Source organism: Solea senegalensis, linkage group LG9, assembly GCF_019176455.1.
Source record: "Solea senegalensis isolate Sse05_10M linkage group LG9, IFAPA_SoseM_1, whole genome shotgun sequence".
In the NCBI taxonomy this organism is placed as follows: Eukaryota; Metazoa; Chordata; class Actinopteri; order Pleuronectiformes; family Soleidae; genus Solea; species Solea senegalensis.
Window position 1 is genome coordinate 13556301 of NC_058029.1, and position 26959 is coordinate 13583259.

A 26959-nucleotide genomic window follows, 5' to 3' on the forward strand; every position below is an offset into this window, starting at 1 on the left:
AGGATAGTCGACAGACTTCTGCATGTTAGTGATTTGTTTTGGGGTCTATTCCTACTTCAACCTGAGTGAGTACCTGTTCTGTTTTAATCTGCTCTCTTCTTATGATTCCTGTATGCCGCCCTGCTCTTAAATATCTCTGAAAGTCAACTGTAACTTGTCTGTTAGAGACTGAAGAAATTCTGCTGAAACAAGTTTCAATGTAATTTCATTTATCCCAATATTATTTCCTACTGGCAACAAATAATAATTAACATAAAAGTGGCTGCTAGTGCATTGACAAAAATAACAAAATTACATTTGTGCATCTATTTTATAGTTTTCAGTTTAAAAGATAATTTTTCATTTCATTTAAATGCCTTTTTGTGGTATGGTTTGGTGTTTTATTATGAGAGCACTACTTGTTTGGCTTGATAGTTTAATGGATGTGGAATTGTGGAATTAAAGTGTTTTAAGTAAGTATTGTGTTTATGGGACCTTTTCTTATAACATAACAAAATAATTCGGTTATCACTCAGTAATCACATTTATTGAGGGGTTCTATTTTGTTAATAGGCGGAATTAAATGTTAAATGATAAAAGTAAAATAAAAAATGTTAACACTCTTCTTTGCATCAGACTGGGGCTGCCACTGCTTTCGTTCACTTAAAACAAAAACAACAGGTTTCATCACTAAATACCATGAAGAAAGGGAGACGCAAACTTGCTCCGGCCAATCATTGTCAAACTCAAGTCTGGTCTGAAATTACATTTTTAACTGGATGTTTTTCGGAAGAATAAACAGGTAAAAAAATAATTTTGCCCAGTGAATTTTAGGTTGCTTCATTTTGTCCATTATATATTTGAACAAAAATAAAGCTGGTTTATTTTAGGTCTGTAAATAAATCTGATGGTCATGATGTGTTCATAATAAACAACCACATATAAGAGGGTTTTTTTCAACAGCAGATTAAAAAAACGCATTAGGTGGTATATTCGTGTGTGTGTGTGTGTGTGTGATATATTCAGCTCAATCAAATCTGCTCATTTCTACCTGTGAAGCACTAAATATACACACAACACACACAACACACTAGGCCTTTTACATACAGACGGAGACCAGTATGAGAAAGAGAACTCCAATTGTTCACACAGTAAGAAGGCACTTGGCAATTGTTAAGCTTCTGAACATAACCTCCATATCACACTAAAGGCAGCAGTCGTTCAGAAATATTTAATATAATCGTCCGTCTTTGTTGGTGTTGTTGCAGATTTGATTTTACTTAATGTTACTTAAACACAAAAACAACACAATGCTTATTGTCAGTCTGAACTGTTAGCCTGCCTCTTCCTGCCTGAGATGTTTGTAAGGTCAGGTCATTTGGAATTGAAGTAGCTTTGTTAGCACAGTGTGTTGACACAGTATATAACCTTGTTTCTCCTACTGATACATACTTCCCTGTTGTCCTGATATCATTTACTGTGTCTGTACGATACGATGCTGTCCACAGGATTCACCGACACTGCAGCCTTTTCCACTGCTATTGTTAAATGCTTTGGAAAAGGGCGTCAGCTAAATGCCCTAATTGTGTTAGTAAAATGAGGGCCTGCCCACATGTTAGCCCAATAGTCACAGCTCTCTTAGGAAAGCAGCACTGAGAGGCGGACAGGACGAGATCAGAACAGGCAGCCATTATAATCAGTCACTGGGTCTTTTGGAGGAGACATTCAGTGTTTGTGGTTTGTTCTAAATTTAAAGGCAACCTCTGTGACCTGCTGGCTTTCACATCAGCCTAAAACCACTCCGCTCTCCCTCCCTCCCTCTCCCTCCTCTCATCTTTTCTGCTTTCCCTCAATTTACTCCCTCGTACTCCCCCAATGTCTCTGCCACTCTCCTTCGCTCTCTTCCATTCTACATCTGCCCCTGTTTCTTTCTGTCATTTTGAAAATGCTGGGTGTCCTTTCAAGACATTTGTATTTGAAGTTGTGACACATGATAGCATCATCATCCGGTAATATTATGATTTGTTTTCTGATAGTTTATTTTATAAGATTCTGCAGGATCATGTGCCATCACTCTGTAATTTCTCTGTGATTCAACACCGCTCCGTTACAGACTCTTTGGTGTTGCATCACTGTTGCAATAATATTTATGAGTTGTTTTTTGTTTTTGTTTTGGGGCAACGGGTCCAACTTTCTTTATCTTTCTTTTAACTTATTTAATCATTGATTGTGTTGCTCCTATTTTTTTTCTACTGCAGTGTGTGACTTTGTAAAACGCTCTTGAGATGGAAATAGTTGCTCTACAGACAATCCATTGTTTAAATATGGGCAAGGGTTATGTGAGGAGAGCTGACGGAGTTTGCATTACATGGATGATAGCCAGTGAACGATGCTGCCGACAACTCCATGTTCAATATTTCAAAAGGAGCCATAAAAACAAGATTACATTACATTACAAATGTTTCACCACTTTTTGAAATCAGAATTGAACCTATTAATTGTTACAGGTTTGCAAGTGGAATGTTTGCACATCTTTTCTGCAAACAAAGTGATGTGCCATTCATTTCCAAACATATCTGTACTGCAGGCAGAGTAGTCAAGCACACACACACACACACACACACACACTCCGTGTCTATGAAGCCCCACTGCTGTGACTCGTGTAGAATGAGGCTGGGTATTGTCCTGATGAAATAGACATGGAGTTTCTGGTAAAAGACATTGTCTTGTGGGAGCATGTGTCTCTCTGCATCAGCAGTATCAACACATATATGCAGATCACCCATTTAATACACTCCAATACAATTACAGATATTGTTAAATGCACATTACATTGATTATAGACTGGGTGGTCCTTTTCATATATGGCACATCCATTTGTTTGCCCAAAAAAGGCTGAAATGTGGACTCATCTGACTATAAGACATGTTTTCAGTCTTACATGGGTTTGGGCCTCCATAACTCAGCTGTATTTCTGCTCAGAATTGATATGGATGGCTTCCTCTTTGCCAAATACAGCTGCCGACGGTGTTAAGCGACAATGATTTACCAGTGTACTCCAGAGCCCATCCATCTACATGCCCACCCGTATATATCTATCACAGTAGAATACTACCTGAGGTCTCGATGTTCACACACATTCAGCAGTCCTCGAGCTTTATGCACCAAGATTTCCCCTGACTCCTGCAAGCTTTTCACGTTAGCATATGCTGTAGATGGTGACAGAGTGACAAAGTTAGGCACAAAGTGCTGAGCCACAACCTACACTTACATTCAAAGACTAAGCCTTTGGTGTGTTACACACAGTCTAACATCATCTGTTACCTGTTAAACTCTTAATTGTGTAGCTTTCTCTGTCACACCTGAGTTAGTGCCTGCCACCAGCAGCAGTGCTGTTGGAATTCTGTGGGGGGCTGCTTCTCATTGCTGGGAGCAGGTTTTCTCATTATCTTGAACGGTCAAGAGAGAAATCTACAAATCTTCCTGAAAAGCTTAGTTTTGGCTTTATAACCTGGGGTTCTGTCATTGGCGCTTATCGTGTCCACATCAGAAACACGATCTGTGTTGCCTGAGCTAGCTTTCCATGACGGCTGGTTTCTGGAAGCAGCAGTTTCTAGAGCCACTATATTTTGGATGCTACTCTCTTGAATGATTGGATGACAAATCTTCTGCTAAAGCATAGATTGGGCTTTGACTTTAGAATCCGTGGTTCCATCTTCGGTGTTAAACTTGTCCACATCTGGAGCATCATTAGCAGCCACATTGGTGCCATTTGAGCTATTGTCCGTCAAAAACATGACACAATGGTTTCCCATCGATATAAGCAGCTGAACGACTAGGAAAGTGTTTCATAGCGATTGATTATTATAATTATAATTAATTATAGGCTTATAAAGCTACGTGTGTCACCACAGTGTCATCGAGATATAATTGATGTAATGCCAGTTACCACTGGGTGAAAAGCGCACTACTCACTAGGTATAGATTCCTCTCGGCATTATACATTTTTTTCCAATCAAATGCACAATATCACACAAGATACACAGAGGAAGACCTTCAGGGACCCTGTAAGGAAGGACTTGCAAGGTATTGCCAAGTTCCATTTTGGAGACATTTTGAGCCAAAGTCGATCAGCTTCACCTGAAAGGGCTGTAAACAATGACTAATCAGCAGAACATTATCTACCTTGATGTGTACCATTTTCATGCTCTTGAGAGCCTTCGGTGCCACCAGCAACTGTCTTGTGATAGCATGAATTTCAGAAAGATACACTGGCCTTACATGGTTCAAATCAAGGTCGTGGAAAGTCATGTCCAGAGACTTTATGGCTACCATTTCTGTGATGTCTGATTTCCCACATATGTCCAAAAACAACCAGCCACCACAGAATTTGGTCACTTGGTGCCCGCTTGATTCCATATGTGGAACCAATTATTCCACATTTGGTTGTGGTGCATCCATTGTGACCCATGGAAAGAAAGCTATTGCGATGTTAGAAAAAAGCTTCTTTTATGGCAGTTGGCATATGTCAGTGTTATATTACTGCTTCTCTTCTACTTTCCACACCTTAGCCAATCCTCTTTCTTCTTGTAATGTACCTCTATTTCCTCCTTGTTGGTGTTTAACATGATGTAATGTGATATATATTTACAGATCTCTGGTCTCCATTAATTTCCCATGGATAAAATGTAATAAAAGTATAAAACATGTGAAAAGGCATGAAATGGTAGGAGCAAGGATGTCCTGAATGACCTAAATGATGATATATATTCTGTTATTGAACTTCACAGCTGGCTTCATCAAAAACACTCTGCTGCAGTAACTGGCTGACCAGCTGAATGACTGCATACCTTGTCGATGGAAATATTCTCATCACTCACAGGACATTCCTGTTACAGGTATAGTAAACTTGTTTTTAAACACTTTTTTAAACAGTGGTGTAAAGGCCCTATTGTTTTTGCTTCGACAACTGTTATGTACCAGAAAACAATCTAATCTAATCTAATCTAATCTATTTACACGGGTCTTCTCTTTGTAGACCATGTTTGTAATGGACATACTTTTTGAGTTTTATTAAAAACTGAAGGGTTTTTCTACTTACATCTTTCAAAGGGGAATGGGTGATGTGAGAGATATTCAGCTGCTACATGCAACTTCAACAATAGATATTGCTAAATCCTACACGGTGTACTTTTAAAAACACCCACACAGCAGATATGTGCATCCAGCACTCACACTCTGGTCACATGATGTTTATGGCACATGTCTCTCTTTCCAGTCCTTTCCTATTTCCAATGTTTGATCCAGTGATTTTCACCAATATTGGACCGATACCAACACTGAGCAGCAGACAACAGAGTTGTGATGACTGCAGATGAGACATTAGAAACATCGTTTTAGCCTTTACTGAGGTACTCTATTGTACAGTCTGTTCAGTGGAGGAAGGAGACATTGTAGCTTTTCCCAGCATGCACTGAGCCGAGGACATCGACGGTGCATCCTATGGAGAAAACAGATTAGACTCTCCGATCTCCCTGACTGGTGTGTGTTTGAGCTTTGCACCGAAAGGGAAGGAGGGCACAGAGAATCATTCAAACTACAGACAGAAACCAACTAATGTAGCCCAGCAGTGTGCTGCTGTGCTGCTCTGGTATTATTATCCAGCGCCACACCCTGTCTCTGTGCCTTACCTTTCCTCTCCTTCTGCATCTTTATTTCTCAACACAACATTGAGGTGTGTGTGTGTGTGTGTGTGTGTGTGTGTGTATGTGTCCTCTCTGCTGTGTTAATCATATTTCTCCTGGAATGTTGTTACTCTCGCTGGAGAGAGGGAAGCTGGGAGGGTGTGAAAGGGTAGAGCAGAGGGTGATCTAGTGGAAGAAATGAAACGGTGGAGAGAAATCACATGGAAAATGAAGAGAGACTGATGCAGAGGAGGAGGAGGAGAGGGAGTGAGTAATTGGTTAAGTTTTACTCTGGTTTATAACTCATTTTAGAGGCAGTTTTTAAGGATACCTGCATCTCTCTCTCCCTGCCTTTATCTCTCCTTGTCCCCTCTCCCTCTCTCCTCCTCGTCTCTATCCCTCTAAACCTTTAAATAATGCAGTGGGAGAGATGGTTCTTACATACTGAGGAGGTGTCAGCACACAGTTATGGGAACGTCGGCACCATTGCACCTTCCCAAATGACACGTACACATGAGCACTTCCACACCTGCACACACTTCTGTCATCTCTGTTTACTGTGCAGCTAAACTCTGCCACACTGAAGAGATAATTAGACAGGCTTATACGCTGAGCGTATTGCATTAAGGCCCAGTAACATAAAATGAATGGTAATGCCACACATTTGTACGCAGGGAAAACACACCGGAACTGCCAATTTGATTTAAAGATATTGCATTTAAAAAAAAACTGCATTCTTTGACATTGTTATTATTGTTAATGGTCACATGACTGTATTATAACAAGATGGAAAACAAACAAGCATGGTTAATTAGCAAAAAAGATGTAGTAATTAATAAAGCTGACAGATTCAGTACATATATATTTTATTTTAAATATGGATACATTTTACAACACTAAATATCATGTGAAAAGTGATGCTATATTTATCTTAATCAGGTTTTTGTGAAAAATTACAGTATAAATGTCGACTGTCAAAGGATAATGTTTATACTTTCCCATCACTGCGTGTCTTACTTTTAAAATACAATCTTTTAAAAAGGTTTTAACATGGAAGAAAAAATATAATAACAACATTAATGAATAAAATCTGAATTTTGACAAGATACCAACAGCATTTCGGATTTTGGAACCTTATTGCAAGATGATTTTAAACAAAATTTAAATAATTGTCAGTAGGTAAAAGCTGGTACATGACAATGATTAGCTGCACTAAAGACTTTGTCTGCTTATCTGTCTGATTTTGAACCGCATAACTCAAAAGCACAGATTTTGATTGAGTTGTCATGGCCAAAAGAAGAAATGATTAGACTTTTTAAATTTAGTTTGCAAAACAGAGGTGGACGGCTGTGCTTTCTGTTTGATTTCATATTTAGTTTAATTAAAAATTATGACATCCTCAAAAAATGATGGTAATTTATTTTTGCTTGCAGGATGTTTGGGATAAAAAATATGTGTTTGTTGTATGTTACAGGTTTTGTGTTCCAGTAAGTTTAATCCATTCAATTAATCATGTCTCTCAGACTATTTGGTCACCGAACAACACACAACGTAACCTTCCAACCAGCTATGTCTAACCGCTCTTACATCACCGATCATGCGCCTCAGACTGCCCTTCATTCAAAACCTCCGTGGATCTCTCCTGTTTTATTTTTTTCCTTCCAGGAACTGCTCTTTCCTTGGAAAAATATAGAAAGCCACTCTTTGTCTGCCTGTCAACTCTGGATCTGCTGCTACTTGAATAATTTCAGTCAAATTTTGGATTAGACGAACGTCTAATAATAGCCAATCTGTTCGAGAGAAGCTCCTGCCTGAGAGCTGTTTCATACTGTCACACTGTCAGCTTTCCTTAAATACTTTTGTTTGTCTATAACACAACTGACTTCACTTAATAAACAATAGACACACGTTTACTGCACACGTGATCTGCACTTTCATTGTGCGGGTGTTTTAATTGCACTGTGACCTTGAAAAGAGACAACGAAGAAAAGCAAAATCAGCAAAAAATATATATAATTACATTCACCCCCACAGCTTATTGAACACTTTATTGAAGGGCAACACTGGAATTAGTGTTTCTGTGATTAAGCTTGAAGTATAAGTATGAGCTTTCATCATTTATTCTAATATTAATAATAAGCACACAATCCTCAAATGTTTTTCCTGAATTATATGTGTTAACGGTTCAGTGTTAAGTGTGTGCGATGATGAAATGAGGATAACACCAAACAAAGCACAAATGTGTGAGAGACTAATACAGCAGACACTGTGAATGTGATAGATTATTATATTATTAATACTAAGGGGATATTTCCCATATCATTTGAAAAGGAGAATATCACCCACACAGCTTTGTTGCTGCAGCCGAGGCAAGGCTGCCTTTATGCATAATTCATATTTCCGTATCGTCATGATGATCATGTGCTATGAGTGTTTGCTCTCACAGCAGGGGAGCTTGTTGGTGTGTGTGTGTGCGTGCGTGTGTGCATGCGTGCGTGTGTGCATGCGTGTGTGTGTGAGGGGGAATCAAGGTGTCAGGAGGGACAGAAAAAGAAAAGGGGTGGGGGTGTGTTCCATGTTTGCCTTAATTATGCCTCATCTTGAAGCGGCCCATTTTCAGATTTTTATAGCTACTTATTTTCTCACAGCAGAGACAGGCCGTTGTTATGGGATGCGGTGGCTTCGAAAACAGTCCATAAATAGCTTATAACTCTGCAGAGCTACACACCTCTGATCTCCAGGATTTTTTTTAAGCAGACATATGAGTTGATTACAACCTACTTCTTTCAGATTATGTGGTAAATATCATGTAATGTATTTTTATTTCATTTTGAGCAAATATTAGCTATAGTTTGCAGTTTAAAGTTTTTTTTGCAGTTTTTTTAAAAGGATACATTACCAAATTATGATTGTTTAACTTAGAAGGTTGCCGGTTTGCATGTGTGTGTGTGGCTTTTCTCTTTACATTGTCACTGGATAAACTTGCTAACACATTTTCATTTACCACAATTAGCACAGGTAATGCAACATGAGTAAATATAGTGGTGATTCACTCCTTTTCTATTGCCAGTGGAGGTGTTTGTCCTCCTGTATGTTTTCTCCAGTGAAAATGCCATAAAAAGAAAAAGTGACACGTGACAGAAGAAAGCACTGTTCTTTGGAGAGACAACAGAGGTCACACTTTTTTTTATCTTTCACTTCTGTCCCTCTGTCAAACTCAGCAGAACAGTTTTGTGTCACTGCTTGAATTGTGCACCTCAAAATGTCATGCTGGAAAAAGGTGCAAACTCAGCAACAAGACTGCAAAAATAAAGTAGTAGATGGCAAAATGAGCTGTAGTGCACATGGATGTCTCCATTACTAAACCAATCTGAGCTGGCGTCAATAAAAATCTGTGTCTATTCGACTGAGTCATTTGACCCAGAAGTGAAATCCTTATGCTTGCATCTGGGTTTTGTGATCAGTGGAAAAAGTCCCTGCACTTTGGAGAAGTTGTAGTCTCGCAGAAATGTTGATCTGCACCGAGACAGACTGTTTTAAAAAGCCAAGCTAAATCAGGGGTGTCAAACGTACGGCTCACAGGCCAGAACGGGTCCATCAGAGGGTCCAATCTGGCCCACGTGATGAATTTGTGAAGAATTCAGTGTAAATGGTAAATATAGGCCTTATACTTTTAAAATCGCAATCATTTTTCTCAAGAAATTTAAGGTGGTTCATTAAATTTAAATCAAAGGGCAACATTTTGAGTTATAGTTGTTTATAGGTTATTATGCTATGCCACTTGAGATCAAATTGATTGTGTTGTATATGACCCCTGAACTAAAATGAGTTTGACACCCCTGAACTAAATCAAACTAAACTAAAGGTATATTTAACCATAATATTTGCAAAATATGAAATATAGGAAGCAGCAGTGATAAAAAAAATAATAATAAAAAAAGAAAAGATGGTAATTCCTGACCTCATGCTTGGTTTGGTTTGTGAATCTCATCACCTGGACCCTGGAGGATAATAACAATAATAATAATTATGGACACACACATCCACAAAAAAAAGGTATACAAATATCAGTGTGTGTGTGCGTGCGTGCATGTGTGCATATAGTTTAGAGGAGGTGTGAAGTTGTCCATACTTAGTATTCCCTTGGTGTCTTCAGGAAAGATAGTGCGTGTGTGTGTGTGTGTGTGTGTAGGCTGGAATTCAGAATGGTATTGATTAAACACAGCAGGGGGTGAGTGTGTGAGCGCTGCAGATAGCTCACTCACCTGTCACTCTGCAGAAACACACACACACACAAACATCAAACTGTCCGCTGGCTTCATTAGAAAGGAGCTGCCTGGCTTTCGATATGATGAATAAAATAAATCAAGGAATTTTAATCAGCTTTAAACAAGCGGAATGTCACATTTGTGTTGAGAATGTGTCCGTGAACCGTGTTCTGTCCTGAAGACAAAATGACAAAGAATACATTGACGAGCAGACTGACGAGAAAGAGCAAGTTTATGAGTCATAACTACTGGTGTCCATGTAATCTTCTGAAGTATAGACTTGTGTCACTGAATATATCTTTGCAAAATAATCTTAAAGAAAACAAAGCTTCAGTTATTTTCCACTGTCTTTAAAGGGACATTTTATTTTTTCTGTTCTGCAGTGCTAATGGATGCATATTGAAATTTTAAAAAAGAAAAAAAAAGCATTTTCACGTTGCAAAACATTTTCAAGCGATGATGCAGGGTGTTTTCTGAGTCCACAATGACACCATGTAGGTACAGCAGGAGAGTGACATGAGTGGATTCCTCTCAGTTGGGAGCATGTGGTTAAATCAGAGAGTCGAGGAAACGCGGTTGGCTTCATCTGTGCAGCTCTTCACGCGGCAAACTGCTCCCTGATTGGTTTCATCTGAGAGTTTTAGCCACCAGCATGTTTAAGTGTGACACCACTGTGACTTCATCGTTAACAGCTATAGGTGTGATCATGGTTGTTATTTTGAGCCTTATATAACTCGGTACGAGGAGTAATGTATGGATTTTTGTTACATGTGAACATAGACTCTATATATCCTTGAACCTGTGTCATTACTGAAAAAATCCTATAGCATTAGTGCTGATAACGGATGAGGCTTCGCATGTGTGTCAGCAAACTCGTTTACATTTCTTTCTTTCTACAGAAATACACTTTCTGTATGACTACATATGATTACAATGATGGTTTCTCTGACACAAATGTGTTTGTGTTTACATAGATTCTGCTCCGGTGTCACAGTAAAATACTAAAATCCACAGGAGAACACTTTTGTGTCTGTTCTCTCTCTCTCTCTCTCTCTCTCTCTCTCTCTTTGTCTGTTCATCAATATCCCTTTCTTTTTCTTTCTTTTTCCCCTCACTGTTTCACTCTCTCTTTCCACACTATTGGGTTTTAATCACTGCTGTAATTTGCAACTCCCTGCTGTGCATGCACACATTCCAGACACACACACACATACGTGTTGTGGGGGCAGGAGGGAGATATGGACAGATAAGGATAATGAAAGAAGGAGAGTTTCAGAACTGCAGGCCAACTCACCAACTCAACAATCTGTCTACTGTGAGCAAGAGAAGCTGTGCAGCCAAATTATAATTATCGGAGAGAAAAAAGACATGGCTCAAGATATATTACCCAACAAATATGGTGTTGGAGTTGATGCAGAACCTGATGCTCACTCAACTTAGTCAAATGAATCATCATGCTGAAAGTCTGGTGCACACAGGACGACAGTTTAGCATTAAAAACTCATCCTGTTAGTCTCAAACACAATTGTCATAGATGGAAATTGATGATAATTTGTCATTTATGGTTTGTAGATAATACGCACAAGTTCATAATCATATTTGTGTTTTTGTTTTCGCCAAATTATACAATTGATTATGGATATAGATCCACCTCAGTCATCGTCTAAATAAATATAGTCATTCACATTATGATATTCCAATGCTGGTGTTAAACATTTCCCTTTAAAAGAAAAACTAATATAATCAAAATTTCATGCAATGTTTTTCCACTTTGGAATTGCTGGTTTGGTCCCAGATTTGGATTATGTAAATTCAACTTTTAGTTTTGCACCAAGACATAGAAAAACATGTTAATGACTTTAAACTTACACTCCATTGATAATAATCAATCTGAGAGTTTGTTTCAACTTTTTTATGGTTGTTTTTTTTTTTAACACCACCACAACCAACAATGTCCATTTCATGAAGTCCTAATGTCTTGTGTCTTTGTACAGAAGTGTAGTTCAGTTATAATGTTCCACTTATTCTATAAGAGACAAATAAGAATCCTTGGGGCAGAGTGTATCACTGCAGCTTTTGCACGTTCCACTACGTTTAAGATTTTCTCACAACAAATGCATGTAGACAGTGTGTGGAGAAACACAAACACTGAAATGAAGAATGTGTTTTATGACTGAAAAGACTTTGTCTGATATCCACCGAGTATACGCACACTGACTGGACCAGCAGTTGTTTTCAAAATCCTACACAGAAAACCATGTGACAATGGCCATGCAAAACCCAATTATAAAGAATCCTGGTCTTATGGTTATCATGGCACATTGGTCACAAAAAGGAAAGGACCGTGTGTGTGTGTGTGTGTGTGTGTCTTTTATGTGGGTCACCCCACCATGTCTAATGGCCCCTCACTGCGTGCGGCGTCCTGCGCTGAGCTGCTCCCTGCTGTCACACTCACACACACAAACAAATGCGTAGGCACAGCGGGGGAGATTTTGGGGTGTCCCTCGTCCTAATACCCTCCACAATACACCACCGCTGCATCTGTTGCTCCTGTTCTAAAAGTTAAAAGTTTGATCACTTAGGTGCGAGCAGGTCTTTGCTTTCTGTCTTTCATGGAGTTTGTGTCCTCTCCTCATCACTTCCACCTCTCTCTCTCTCTCTTTCTCTTTTTTCCTCCTCAACTTGCCATTACTTTTCTTTGTTTTCATTCCATCATCAGTTAACTAAGGTTTTCACTTAGTCTGTGTAAAGAGGAGACTTAGCCCCCCGTCACATGGACAGTGTTTTATCCAGCCAGCAACTTCCTCACACTGCAGGTGAGCCTCTGCACCATCCAAAATTTGTGTTTGCTTCTCTCAGGATTATTGTCATTAATTCTTGTAAGAAATGGTGACTCACACTGGCCAATTTCATTGTGTTATCTCTTATTTTGCCTCAGTCAAGCCTAATATTATAATGGTTATAATGGTATAAGTTCTATTTTCCTCAAGAATGCTGATAGGATGAAGAATGGTTTTACGTGCTCGTCCAAATGTATTTTGTGTGAGCGTGTATTCTCTCCTCCAAAAGAAAGACGCCAGTGTTTTTAGTTCCATCTGTGTCTATTGGGGCCGTTCGTAAACAGTGTGAAAGGAAAAAGACTGTCATTACAATTTTCAGTCCTGCAATTTTATTTACGATTTGCATTGTGGAGGAGACGAGAGGAGAGGAGAGGAGACGAGGGGGATGGGTGAGGTACAGAGTGAGAAGAGACGAGAGAAAATTGTGATGTGAGAATTAAGAGAGAAACTATTGGAAATTCACAAAAAAACAAGACATACTACAAGTAAAATGGGGGAAACTTGCATGAAAGATGAAACATCTGCCCACAGATATTTATCAGAAGCATGTACATGCACTTTCATAAAGCATAGAAACACACACACACACACACACACACAGACTCAATCTCATCCACAGAGAACCAGCTACGTCAGTGCGTTTTTACACTGCAGTAGTGTCTCTTTGTCTGAGTGTCGGCCAGCCAGCTGTAAGATGGAGGGTGAGAAATATGCTTTTGGTGGACGTCTTTGGGAAGACAGACAGGAGACAGAGCTTTGTAACTCATTGGGTTTGTGCAGCATTGTTGTAATATTGATTTCTGTCACATGATTATTTTACTGTAGTGTTTGGGGTTTTGTTCTTCCTGTTGAAGAGTGGATGAGATGTTGAACAATGCAGTGACTGCAATTATGAGTGGTGTAGTCTGTGTGTGTGTGTGTAAGTAAGAAGGAACAACAGCTGATGCTGTGGACAGGTGGAGCGAAGGTCGCCATCCCCCACTAATTTTAACACACACTGCATATGTGTTAGCATGTTTAGACACACACTTGCACACACATGCACACTCACAGAGCAGAGGTAATTTGTTCCAGCCATACTTGTCGAACCAGAGAACTGTGAGCAGACGAGCAGTTGTTATGTACAGAGCACACATGCAGGAGTCTGGTTTCCATGACTTTAGAGGACATTAAATTGACTTGCATTCATTTCCTGAAGACTTACTCTAACCGTGACCATAACTACTGACCTAACCCTAACCCTAACCATAAAACATGTCTTCACCTTTACCCTAACCCTGTCCCCATAAGGAAGACACGTCTCCAAAAAGTGACTGTGTAAACAGATTTAGGTCCCCCACAACATGAGTAATACCTGGAACACAGGGAGCCAAAAATCCAAAGGGACCACAATGAGAAATCATTTCCTTCTTTCTGTCTTTGTGGTTAACCCAACACTGTTACTCATCAGGTTAATTGGTTCATATAATTAATAACTAGCAATATAAACTTCATGCCATCAGTTGTGTTCCCGTATAAAACTCTCTTTCCATTCACTATCTCACAGCACGCTGACACCAGACCAGCAGTGTGATAAACATGTGTTTATACCCTTCACAAATGTCCAAATATCACTGATGATGCACTGCCTGAAGAAAGTGATATGCAACAAACACACACACACAGACACAGAATAAAAACCCAGCAATTACATCGGGAGGCAGAAAGCGACCGAGCCGCAGAGAATGATTCAGTTGTACAGAAGGCCTCAGTCAGAGGTTTGCCATTGTTTGATAAACACAAACATAGATGCATTTAAGGCTTTTGATTCCAGGTTGCTTTTCACTGCTCGCAGTGGGAGCCGTGCTAAAGAAACAACCCTCGCACACACGCACACACACACACCATGGACCAGAGTGATAGGATTAGAGACTGGTGCGAGTCATTTTCTCCCTCTTTCTCTTCATTTCTCACCCCCTCTCCCTCCTTAGCCTGCCAAGGCTTGATTATTCACAAGGTTAGTTAGTGATTGCCTATAGCGGTGGCAAACACAGGTTCATTATCGCTGGACCACTTTCACTCTCTGCCTCCCTCTGCCCTTCTTGCGGTACGTGTATGCATAATGGTTGAAGGAAAAGGCACCCTTAAAAATTTAAAGAAACACGATGTTGTTGAAATGTTGAGATTATTATCAGATTATATTCTGCATTTATTTTGTTGTTTTTTTACGTGGTGCAAAACTGAGCAGATAAAGATAATAATATAAAATAATAATAATATAAAAAATAAAGGTAAAAACAATCTATCTATCTATCTATCTATCTATCTATCGGTTATAATATCAATGGTCTGAGGTGGCACAACATCTATCACATTTCATCTTCATATTTCGTATTTGAGGATGATGTCAGCTGTCAGTTATATGAATAAAAAATACAGCAGACCTGGAGAGAGAGAGGCGTGTTTTTTTTTTTCCAGAATACTGATGACACTGTATGTGCACTTGTGGTGGAGAATATCAGCGCTGCTGCAGCAGACTTCAAAAGGCAGCCATCAGCCTGTATTCTGCTGTCACGCTGGAGCTGCCATTATAAAACCTCCACTGGCAGCACACAAATGGTTTTCAAGAGATTACGTTATTTATTTATTTAATTTAACGTGAGGTACAACAAATTGGTGGGGATATCTTAAAAAAGACTTTTCCCCACCAATGATCTTGATGCAGTGTTGCATTATCGATATCCTCACTGTGAACGAGGCTTTTATTTATTTGTCTGGTTTTATCAAAAGAGTGTTAGTTTTTCCCTCTGTCCTTGGGATAATGAGTGTAGTGTTGACACATGTTAGTGCTGGCTGGTTAGTCGAACAGCCTCTCCATCACTATTCAGCCATTTTGTTTCCTTGTCTGTTACACTGGTGGAGTCAATGTATGTGTGTGCGAGTGTGTGTGTGTGTGTGTGAGAGAGAGAGAGAGAGAGAGAGACAGAGGGAGAGGCTTTTGTTAAGGTAATGTTGAGAAAAGAGCGAGAAAGAAGACACCGTGAAAAATCTCTCAGCCCATCGTCAAGTACCGATGACCCGCAGGCCTGCTTCTTCTAATGCAAACATTATTTTCCCTTTCTACTATATATACGAGAGGAGAAAGAGTGCAGTGACATAAAATGTTTTTAGCCATAAATTGTTAGGAATGTATCGCGCAGGCTGGTGATCCTGTAGATCAGTGGCTCTGTTGTCTATTGTGTGTTAAGTGGATTAACAGAGCGGTCAGTGAGACAGACAGCCAAAGTGGCAACCATAACCGTGGTTCACAAGCTCGTGTCGCCTCAGATTTTCATACGATACTGATTTGTTTTCGCCGACTTTCCCCACAATGGCGGGGTGGAGTTTGTGCAAAATCGTTGTGTAATCTTTTTTAATAAAAGCAAGGAAGTTGGCACAGTGACACTTCACATGTTTACACACACACACACTGTGTACATTCAGTGCTCTCTCTCCGTGTTGTAGCGCATGGACAGGTTGGATATTTAGGTGTAAAATTATTAGAACAAACATTATTATTATTATTAGTAATATTATACATTTTTTATTATCACAAATACTCTGGCCAGAGTACATGATGCAAAGTGAATGATTTTGTCTCTGAATGCCATGTAACATATTGTACATAATAAGATAATGTGCTCTAAACATTACAAATATTTTACAATGTCAAAAGATATCCATTAAAATAAAATATAAAAGAAATGAGTGAGTGAGAACGTATTGACGTACAGTATTTTTTATAAACTTTTTATACTATACTTTATACTTCATTTTGTGTATAAGTTCAAGGCAAAAATGTCTGCATAATAGCAAAAGCTTATTTAAAATAAAATGTCCAAAAAATAAAATAAAAATCTCAACCCATACACATATCTGATCATTTTAAAAGGGCATAATTCAATATTTTTCTCTCCAGCAGATGTTTTATGCAACTTTGTTTTATTGCCAAAATGTGTCATGACTCTTAACGCTTAAAAATGAATGTGAAATACATAAATTAGATGTCGCACCACAATAGTCAGCTATCAGTGTTTATATATTGTTTCACTTCATGTAGTGAATAATCAGCATCTAATGGGTCAAATAATAAACCTGCTGTAAATGTATCATTATTATTATTACTGTAGATAGATTAGCGTAATTAATTACCCCTCTCACTAATAATTTTACAAAATAAAATGTATTTCAATTTTATGTGAATAATATTAACTGCTCGACTCTGTGGTACCAGTTTATCCTCAAGTCAAGCGTTTATGTATTTTTCTTATTCAGTTTTTCAAATTCAAACTTTATACTTTTATATTGTTTGTTTTTTGCTGCAGAATGTGTGTATATGTATATATATATACATATACACACACAATAACACATGTCTTATTACATACATACATATATATATACATAATATATATATATTTATATATGTATGTATGTATGTATATAATAAGACGTGTTATAGTGTTAAATACACATTACTTTTTCACATTATTTTTTTCCTCTTGTCTAAAACATTATCTGTCAATTTCATCGCTAACTTGATTTAAATTAATTTCATTTAAATAGCCCTTTTACTCATGAAAATACATTTATATTCTTTACACAAACAACTTGTACTAGACCAGTATCAGGTTGGAATACTGGGCTTTGTGTTGTGATTTGACGTGATGTTTTATTTTTCTCCTGGGCCACATGACAACATAACAATATAGTTATTATTACTAAAAGAACCAGGATGAGAATAATCATGGAAAAAAATGGGCCTGCTGTATGTGTGTTTAAATCCTAGTGTCTTTTATCAGACGTATTATAATGATAATAATTAATCATTTAAAGTTAATCTTCTTTTATATTTATTATACTATAATATAATATATACGCTGCATATTTCTTATCTCTACAGGTAATAAATCATCACATGTCTTAAATGCTTTTGAATCACACTCTGGATTTGGATGGTGTGTGTCTTTATCTGTACACTTAACCTTGACGTAAATGATAAGACTTATATAATTTCGTTTTTTCATGTACAATACTTAAAGAATGGAAGTACTCTACATATATTGACTGCGTGTGAATCCACTTTACCTTCAGCTTTTTAAAGGGAGCAGCTTTCACTCTCCATTGAATCAATGAGTTCCATTCATTTGTGTTAGCTTTCATCAAGGCCTGTGCTGAGGTTGCTATTCATGTCCAAACAGAAATGTGTCGTCGTGACGACGTGTGTGTGTGTGTGTGTGTGTGCATCATTTTAAACTTAATAGTGTCCACAATAATGTCCCTCAGTTGTTTGTTTTCTCAAACACACACACACACACACACACACACACAGTCTGTCAGACATACGGAGGATCAGTCATGCTAGAGGTCGTCCATGGGCCAACTTGACATTGTTGTCTATAAGCTGCTTTGGAGTGAGTGGAGAACTTTAAAGGACAAATTCAAATAGTTTGTGGAAAAGAATAGGCTTTCTCGCTTCACATGTAGCTCAGTGTAAGTGAACCGGGCTTTGTGCAGCAGAAGGAGGGCATCGAATCACTTCAAGTCTCGGTTCAAACCATTTCAAGTGTGAATGAAAACTGCAATTGATTTGCTAATGATAGAGTATTCACTCTAAATATGATGGCTGCAACAACCTTGTCTGTCTCGATAGTGAACTGTGTGAAGGAAAATTGGCTTCCTAAATTGATTATGCTGAAGGTGAACTGGAGCCATCCGTTCACGATGCTGTTTTATGCTACTGAAATATGGTTTGATCAAAATGTGATACAGATATTTTTCTTGGCTTGAATTTGTTGGGGCTTACAGGATTACAATTATTGAATTATTGTGCCTTAAAATGAATGATTTATTTAAATCTCTTTGTCTCTAGATAAGGATTCCTGGCCCAAGACGTGTAAAAAAAAAATAGTATTGTATTTCTTTTGTATTTTGAAAATTAATTTTTATCCTCTGTGGAAGGAAAAAAAATAACCAAATGTTTTAAACAACTATTGTAACATCTTCTCCAAACACCAAACAGCTGTTGAAACATGTTATATTTGCTGCCAAATTTTAAATGTACCTGATACACACACGCCATACTGTGAATTAAAAGAAAAATCCCCAGTTATTTCCCATCAAACTTACATTTACGTTCCCCCATGACTTATTAAAAATGTCTCTTGGTTCACATTGACACGGCAATAACATTGACAGTCCCTGAATCCTGCTGTGCACAAGACACAAATGGCACATAAATCCAGATGTGACTGTTTTTTAATGAGCAGCTGTTAACGATAATCCATGTGATAAATGATTTTACCAGCTTTTAATCCTTCGTCTCCGGAATCTCTCCATGCAGAGTTTAATTTGTCACTTATAATTTGAACATGATATCATGTTCATATAAATATATATATTTATATATAGCACATCCGGCCCCTCACTGTCACTGGAAAAATGAAATCAAAACTTTTATTCCCATACAAAATAGAACTGGCTGTGAATGCTGTCAATGGCCTTCCTTGTGCACTGTTTTGCTACTTGCCATATAACAATAAAGGTGTCATGTATACAGTATACATTTTTATGCCGTATAATTATTATACCACCGTGCCGTGCAGCTGTGAATATATCTGTCTCTGGGTTTTTTAGCCGTTTCTCACTCTTAGACTTTTAATTTTCTCGAGCACAAGCCAGCATGAGTGTTGCCTCTCTGTCTGCACAGGCTAGATGCGGGATGGGGGACTTTTACCATGGCAACTGCTATTGGAGTGCAGATGCAGCGACTGAGCCTTTGCTGCTGCTGTAATAACACAGGATTCACGGAGGGCAGGTGAAATGTCATGCAGGCCATTGTTTTAAATGAGCATGGGAAGCTTTAGATGTCTAGTGTGGTCAATACTAAATCCCTCTTGGCTCTGTTGAAGAAATTAGGTTATTGTCTGTATTATTTCAGCACCACAGCATCCCTTTTTTTTTTATTCAGCAGTTTGTAGATGACAAAAGAATAGCTTCCTATATTGCCTTCATAGAACCACATCCATTTTTATGTTGGCTCTGCCAATACTGTCAAGTGTCTCCTTCACATTGTTTCCTATATCGGCTTACTGTCCAATTCCCATAATCCCACTGTAGGCTGAGTCAAACATCTGGTCCCTGCAGTGTCATCTCACCTTTTTCTAATATTTCTGAAACCTCCTTTGTATGTACATTGGATTACACAGTGGCAAGTTTCAGAAAGCACACCTGAATTTTCATTAAAATAATTTTTGTATGTAATCTCAGCATGTCTTCCCTGTCCAAGAAAAGACAAGCGCATTTGCCTCTGAACATTCTGTGTTGAATAAGGTGATGATTTCATTGAAAATACACAGTGTAGCAAATATGTGTTTGAGGTGATAGCACGGCTTGAATGTGTATGTTAACCTAATTCAGCTGCATTTTTCATTACCGAGCTCATTCTATTTTATATTATATATGCAGTACACTACGCCTCATTGTCCCTCAAATGAAATTTAAAAAAATTCAAAACCAATTTGCATACCTCGTGAAATCCATGTTAGTTTAGGACATCTGCAGTCCTGCACCTACTACATGTTTAAAAAGTACATGTTTTGTTTGACCTGCTCTATGAGAGCCAATTGAGTTATTTACACACACCGATTATTAAAAGTGAATTTGACCTTAGCATTTAACCCATCGGTTTTTACACACCAGTAGTGAACACACACACAAACCAGGCGCAGTAGCAGTGGGCAGCACTTATATGTGCCTGGGAGTAATGGGAGGTTGGGTACCTTTCTCTGGGGCACTCCAGCCCTTGACCTGTCCCAGGATTTGAACCAGTGACCCTTCTAAAAGCCCAATTCTCTTCCACTTGGCCGTGGGCTTTTTTCAAAAGGGCCATAAGTTAAAACCTTCGACACAAAAGCACCAGTCTAAAACACACATTCCTTCAATCTTCTCTCTGTCTATTGGACTTCTTTGACCTGCACATACCATTGTAGTGTGTGTGTGTGTTTGTGTGTGTGTGAGTGTGTGTGTACTTGTATTTGTTACCACTAGGACCTTTTCTGGCCTAAACACTAACCTTGTGTCACATGTAAACCAAAAACCTGATCCCAAATAGGCAGAACCCCATTTCCGAGGAACTGGCTAAGATTTTAATTGTGGTTAGGGTTAGGCATCAACTTTTTATGGTTAAGTTTAAGGATAATCCTTTATTTAGGTTGTCCAAATGAATGGACATCAATGCAGTGTCCTAAGAAGAGTAGCTGTGCAAATCTGTGTGTGAGAGAGGGAAGGGGTATTTGTTTTGTCTGCCCCTATCTATAGTTCTGTCCTGCCCCTTTCTTTCACAGCTAGAGAAAGGAGCCACACCCCTCAGGCCTTGGCCTAGTGTATGTGTGGGTGGCATTTTGCTCTCTTGGGATTTTGGGATTTCTATTGCAGTCTCCACAACCACAGGTAGAGCTATATAACATCCACTCATTTGTATGTCTGACATTAGTCATACAAATTCTACCTTTTTTAAAGTGAGCAAAAAAGAGATGGCGCTTTCAAAGTTCCAAGTTCTGACTACAAATGAAAATGTACTCGCAAACTAGGAGCAACCTCACCAACCTCACCAACCCCGACATAAGATGACTGCCACCATACAAACACTTCTCTGTTAATAGCGCTTCTGTTATATTTGTTTCACAGTAAATATGTTGTGCACATCGTTTTGTTTAATTTTCAAATGTAGCTAAAATAGCATATAAAGCAGTGGTCAGCAATTGGTGGCCCGTGGGCTAAAACTGGCCCGCCAGCATCAGTATCAGGCCAACAAATCTGATTAAATTATTTGCTTATCTTCACAAAAAAAGAGAGAATTTCATATTGAGTTCAGAGCTTTGAACTTATTCAAATAGATTCTCTTGCTAGAATTGACAGTTAACCTAAACTCAATGTAACTACTTGCATATGTTAGGCTCAAAGAAGACGCAGTAATTCTTAAAATTGAAATGACGCACAATAAATATTCACAGAACGAGATACGTATCTCACATGCATTTGTCTTTGTAATAAGCAGGTGGTGACGTCACTCCTCGTTCCGAATGCAGCATGAATAACCAGATAGTTTGAATGTAATGTAAGTAAACAACATTTTGGTTGATGCAGACCACCAAACTGTTGCTTTCTGTTTATTGTCAACATTACTGCTTACTTTCTTACTTACTATCGTCAGTACATATTAGTGAGCTTGTTCCAGACACAGTTGTGCATTTCCAAGTCACCACCTCCAACAAGCTTGATGATTTGCATGTTGTGGATTGTCTCTATCAGTTCTTTCTTTGCCCACATTTCAGCCTTTCACTTTGACAAATAAAAAAAGCCACAGAGCTTTTGCGACTCATCTCTTCTTCAGTTTGTGCTGCTGTCTCAGTGTCTACTCTTCTTTGGAGGGTGGTGTTTTTAGCTATACCTACAGTGTTTCCTCAAAGCACAATTGCTCACTAAATTAGCTCACTACTCTTTTTTGTCTGTCCTACAAAAGAGAGTAGTGAGCGAATTCTTGAATGGGCTATTCCCAATGTTTGTGCCATGCCTCTGATCGATTTGTCCTCTTTTCCCCGCTTCAAAATGGCTTGTTTTTCTCCTACACACACAGCTCTCTGCTCTTTATGTTGATGTTTCATTTTCAACTGCAAACACACTCTTTAGAGGTAAAACCAAAGGTTGAAAACCATGAGCACACATTCAGAGCAGTCAATTTATATTAGCAACAAGAATTACCTTTCAGTCTCATTCTCCAGTACTTTTGCTCACAAAAATAGGTTCAAAGAGTTCAAAGAGACGTTGCCATGTCCACAGTTTGGATGTAACCAGGAAAATAAGAGCTGAGATTCTAGCCTTTTATCTTTTATTAATCTTTTCATCCTTAATGTCATTAAATAAATTAGGAATATATATGTATATATATGTGTATGTGTGTGTTTTTGTATGCATACTGTACAATCCGTATAAAACACCTTAAAGGAAACACATATGTACCTCCCATATACAAAATATAATCTACATGCACATGAATTAAAGAACGAGGACACATGTGTCAATGCAGCCATGCACACAGGCACAAGATTGTACACACATACTAATGTAAACACTCAGAGTTGGTTCTAGCCAATAAGAGCCAAGCTTGAATCTGACCTGTGTTTCCTTTGTGAAGAGAAACCCTCAGGGAGACTGAAACCTTGCTGCCTCGATATGTGTTTGCGTATCTGTGTTGTCCTGGTTCTGTCCTGTGTTTAGGGAGCACAGAAAGCACACACATACACACACACACACACACACACATACATATACTTGCAGCTTCCTCCCCGTCCTGCATTAAGCTGGGTGAATGCACAAGTCAGGATAATTGTTGATTCTGTCAAGGTGTGTTTATCATACATGGTGCACTGAGTAATAATGTATGCAATCCCCATATGGCTTGGTTATGTGTGCCGGTATGTATCATTAGTCTTAATGTGTTTCTCCAATATCAAATTAAATTAAATACACTTTTTTTTTTCTTTAAGAAAGCTCTTTAACAAAGTATTATACCTGTACTGTTAAGTGAATTAGCGTACAATATATAACTTGACCTGTATTGCAAGTGAATATGTGACACTACTTTTTTTTGCTATACAATACAGATAGCCTTTCACTTTCACATAAAAAATGAATGTTATACAAAATATTTTGTTATTATCATTGTACTGTATATATTATAAAATATGCAGTCTTACACTGTTCTGCATCTATCAATAAATTGCAGGTGTAAACACTCCAATGAACTCTTCCTGCTGCCTTGATGGAACATGAAAAGGCCTTTTCAGCTGGAAGAGCAAGTGCAGTGTGGGATCCCTGAAGTGGCGCAGCACAGGGTCATTGGAGAGCGACGGTGTGTTTAGGAACAAAACAATCTGTGTTATTTCAGCACAGCCTGCTGTATGAAGAGCCATTTCACAGGCATTATGGATTACTCTTTGGCACAATCTGTCCAGGATCAAACAAACTGGATATTTAACCTCATGTGTCCCTCAGTTGAGAGTTGTCCTCTGATAAACAAGGATACATATGCAATTGAATGTTAACCAAATTGGGTTAAAAATCACATACTGAGTCATCTGAGGAAATACAAATGAATTGTGTTTATAAAGTGCTAATCATGAATGAATCATTAGTGATAACTAATAGATAGTATTCATGTATTTTTTTTACTGTATACACTGTACATGATGTAGTTGTTACAATTCTACCCTTTGATTTGATGTGTGCTCTTCCACAAACATTAAGAGAGAAAAAATTATTTTCATTTCATTTTGGAATTCACAGGTAAACACACATCTTCTGCCTCACTTTGCTATTTTTGGTGTGCTCAGTTTGACAGGTGCAGCAGCTGACTAAATCTAAATTTTACATTACATATTGAAAAAATATATTACATTAAAAGTATGTTCATGTGTAGCAGATGCAAATGTAATGTGATTTAATGTGTAATCTGACCCAAATTAAACTCCTCCAGTGGAAAAATCTTGACAAAAATAACCTGAATTGTATTTGTTGCAGAATGTCACAGGTTAGACTTCAACAGGAATAACCCTGTGTTTTTCATCCAGCCCCAGAGGTCAGAGTAATGTTGACATGTACTGAAACTCTACCTCTGATATAAGAAAACCCCATAACTTAATTATAACTAAAACCCTGCTCTGTGGCTGCAGTACAGCACCATCTGTTGAAACCTTGTATGTCCTCTGTCTTTACAAAATGTATTATGTATTCCTTGCACTTTTGAACTGTATGACAGAAATGTCTTAGTTTTGATAATAGATCATTTTGTGCTATAATTATATTTTATAGGCCTGCAATATTCCAGTTCCATCAGGTTAAATTTAAGAGCATTCCACATAAAATGAAAAGTGAATATGCTTTTCTTTTCTGATATACTTGTATGCTCTTTTGATTTGTTTGTGCTCACCTTGTAACGGTGGCAACAGTTAACAAATGGTCTGTTTTGCTATATAAGCACTGCAGAAAAGCAGGTATGCTGTCTTTTATTAACAATATTAATTTATTTTACAAGGGCCATGGAGAATAAGTTGTCTCTGCAAGTTCCTGTGAATTCATGTGACTACATAAACTGAGTCAATCAATTTCATAAATCATGGGTGTTCAAATCAAATGGACTGACAGCACTAATTCTCACTGAGACGTGAAAACCATCCAGAGTTAATAAATCACTCACGGTTACTAAACATAATGTTGCAATCCAATGACACAGTAAGGCACAGTGACTCACACCAGGTCAAGTGCTCATATGTGTTGACATAATATCCATATGTTCTGTCCAAGGACTGCTTGTAAATAAAGGGTAAAGAAAATAGTCTGAAGGCAGATGAGAAGAGAGACTTCCTGTGTTTCTCATTACATTGTTACTTGTAAATTGAAGGGATGGTATGAAGGCAGCACATTACCTGTACCTCCATCTTTTACAACACCCACATTAAGCGACTGAACACTGACTAAAGGACTTTTAACGCATATTTTAAATTATCTATGCGATTTATCAACTCACTTACTACAGAGCCAAATAGAAAGTAATTGCAAAATGAATAGCCACTATTCTGTGATCTTAGAACAAAAGAGAGATCACACTTTTCCTTTAACAGAACCTCGGCTATGCTCATAGATCACTAATAATTTTAATGACTGAATCTGGTTTCTAAAGGAGTCAGGGAATATGATTAATCTAACAATATTTTTGAAGAAATTGCCCCTTTAACAATACATGTATTGTTTGATCAGTTAAGTCAATAATACAATTCATTTCCTGAACTCTGATTTTCTCCTATTTAAACTGGGAAAACAGTAATGAGTCATTTTTTTATATATATATTTCCTTAATGCGAGAGGGTTAATTTACCTCACAAGCACATCCAAATACTTTATTAATAGTTTTCAGGACTCACTGACAATCACTGACCCACAAACTAATGAAAAATATACTGAATGACTGTGTTTTATTGCATATAGGTCTAATCAAAAATGGTTATGAACACAACAACCATCTCTTGAGATATTTGACAGTAGACATTTGTCCTCTTTCGGTTTCTTCCTTTAGGGGTCGCCACGGCGAAAACATCTGCCACCCGAAATGAACAGACACCCAAATTCTTAAAAAAAAAGACTGTGTGTAATCAAGTTTAATAAAAACTACTACTATTTGTTCTGTGCAGTGTTTATTATTTATTGTTGTGTGTTTTAAATCAAATCACTATGTGGCAGCTCTGACACCATTTATTATTGCATACATTAAATATTATAAAAAAAACAGTCTGAACTGACACATATCGGATGTTCTCCATCTATCTTACTCAGATATGTTTTTTTTCAGGGCTATGTGGACACAGATATTCAATCGTCTATTCCGGCTTTCAAATCAGACGTGTCTTTTCAGTATGAGGTCCTAGATTGAATAAATATCAAATAAGTGACCATGTGACATGAGCAAGAACAAAAACTTGTCAGAATATGTGCAACTTTTTCTGTCTTTGCTCAGCACTGGTAGCAACATGCGTATAGCTAAACAAAAATGCACATGCATGCTATTTCTGATGACAGCTGCTTTCACATGAAAGTCAGACACAAGACACTTGCAAGTGAGACTGTGAACAGTCAAATCTGACTGTATTGAGTTGGAACTGAATCAGAAATGAATGTGAACGTTGCCTGAATTTGTCTTTTGAACTACTACTGTGAATAATACATGTATAGTACTGTTATTGTGGACTACTTTTGACTTATTTTAAAATAGGTACAGTTGGTGATTTATTCTGTTGTTCAAATCAATCCAAACAATTGAACTCAGTTTCGTTGGGGGGTGATTATGTTTTGTTTACAGGTAGAGAGACATTTTTTCACAGCCCACGAAAGTCAACTTGGAATCGGATTTCCCTTTTCTATTCAGCCGGAACTTCATTCAATTGTGTATTCATACTCTCCTGTGGAAGAAATTGATATTTGGTTTGCCTGATATTGTGATATCAACTACAATATACAACTAGGATGCGTGCTGATATGTGGTACAATATATACAGTATGTATAAACGCATGCGACTGCGTAATTACAGATTTATCTCAGTGTGGTTTCTATTTTATT

General features: G+C 38.0%; 1 long non-coding RNA gene across 1 annotated transcript; it reads left to right on the top strand.

Annotated features, from left to right (window-relative positions):
• LOC122775062 lies at positions 1–26024 on the top strand. Its single transcript, XR_006361061.1, has 3 exons — positions 1–65; positions 4770–4877; positions 23576–26024. It is a non-coding gene; the product is annotated as an uncharacterized LOC122775062 (long non-coding RNA).
• Positions 26025–26959: the final 935 nt, after the last annotated feature.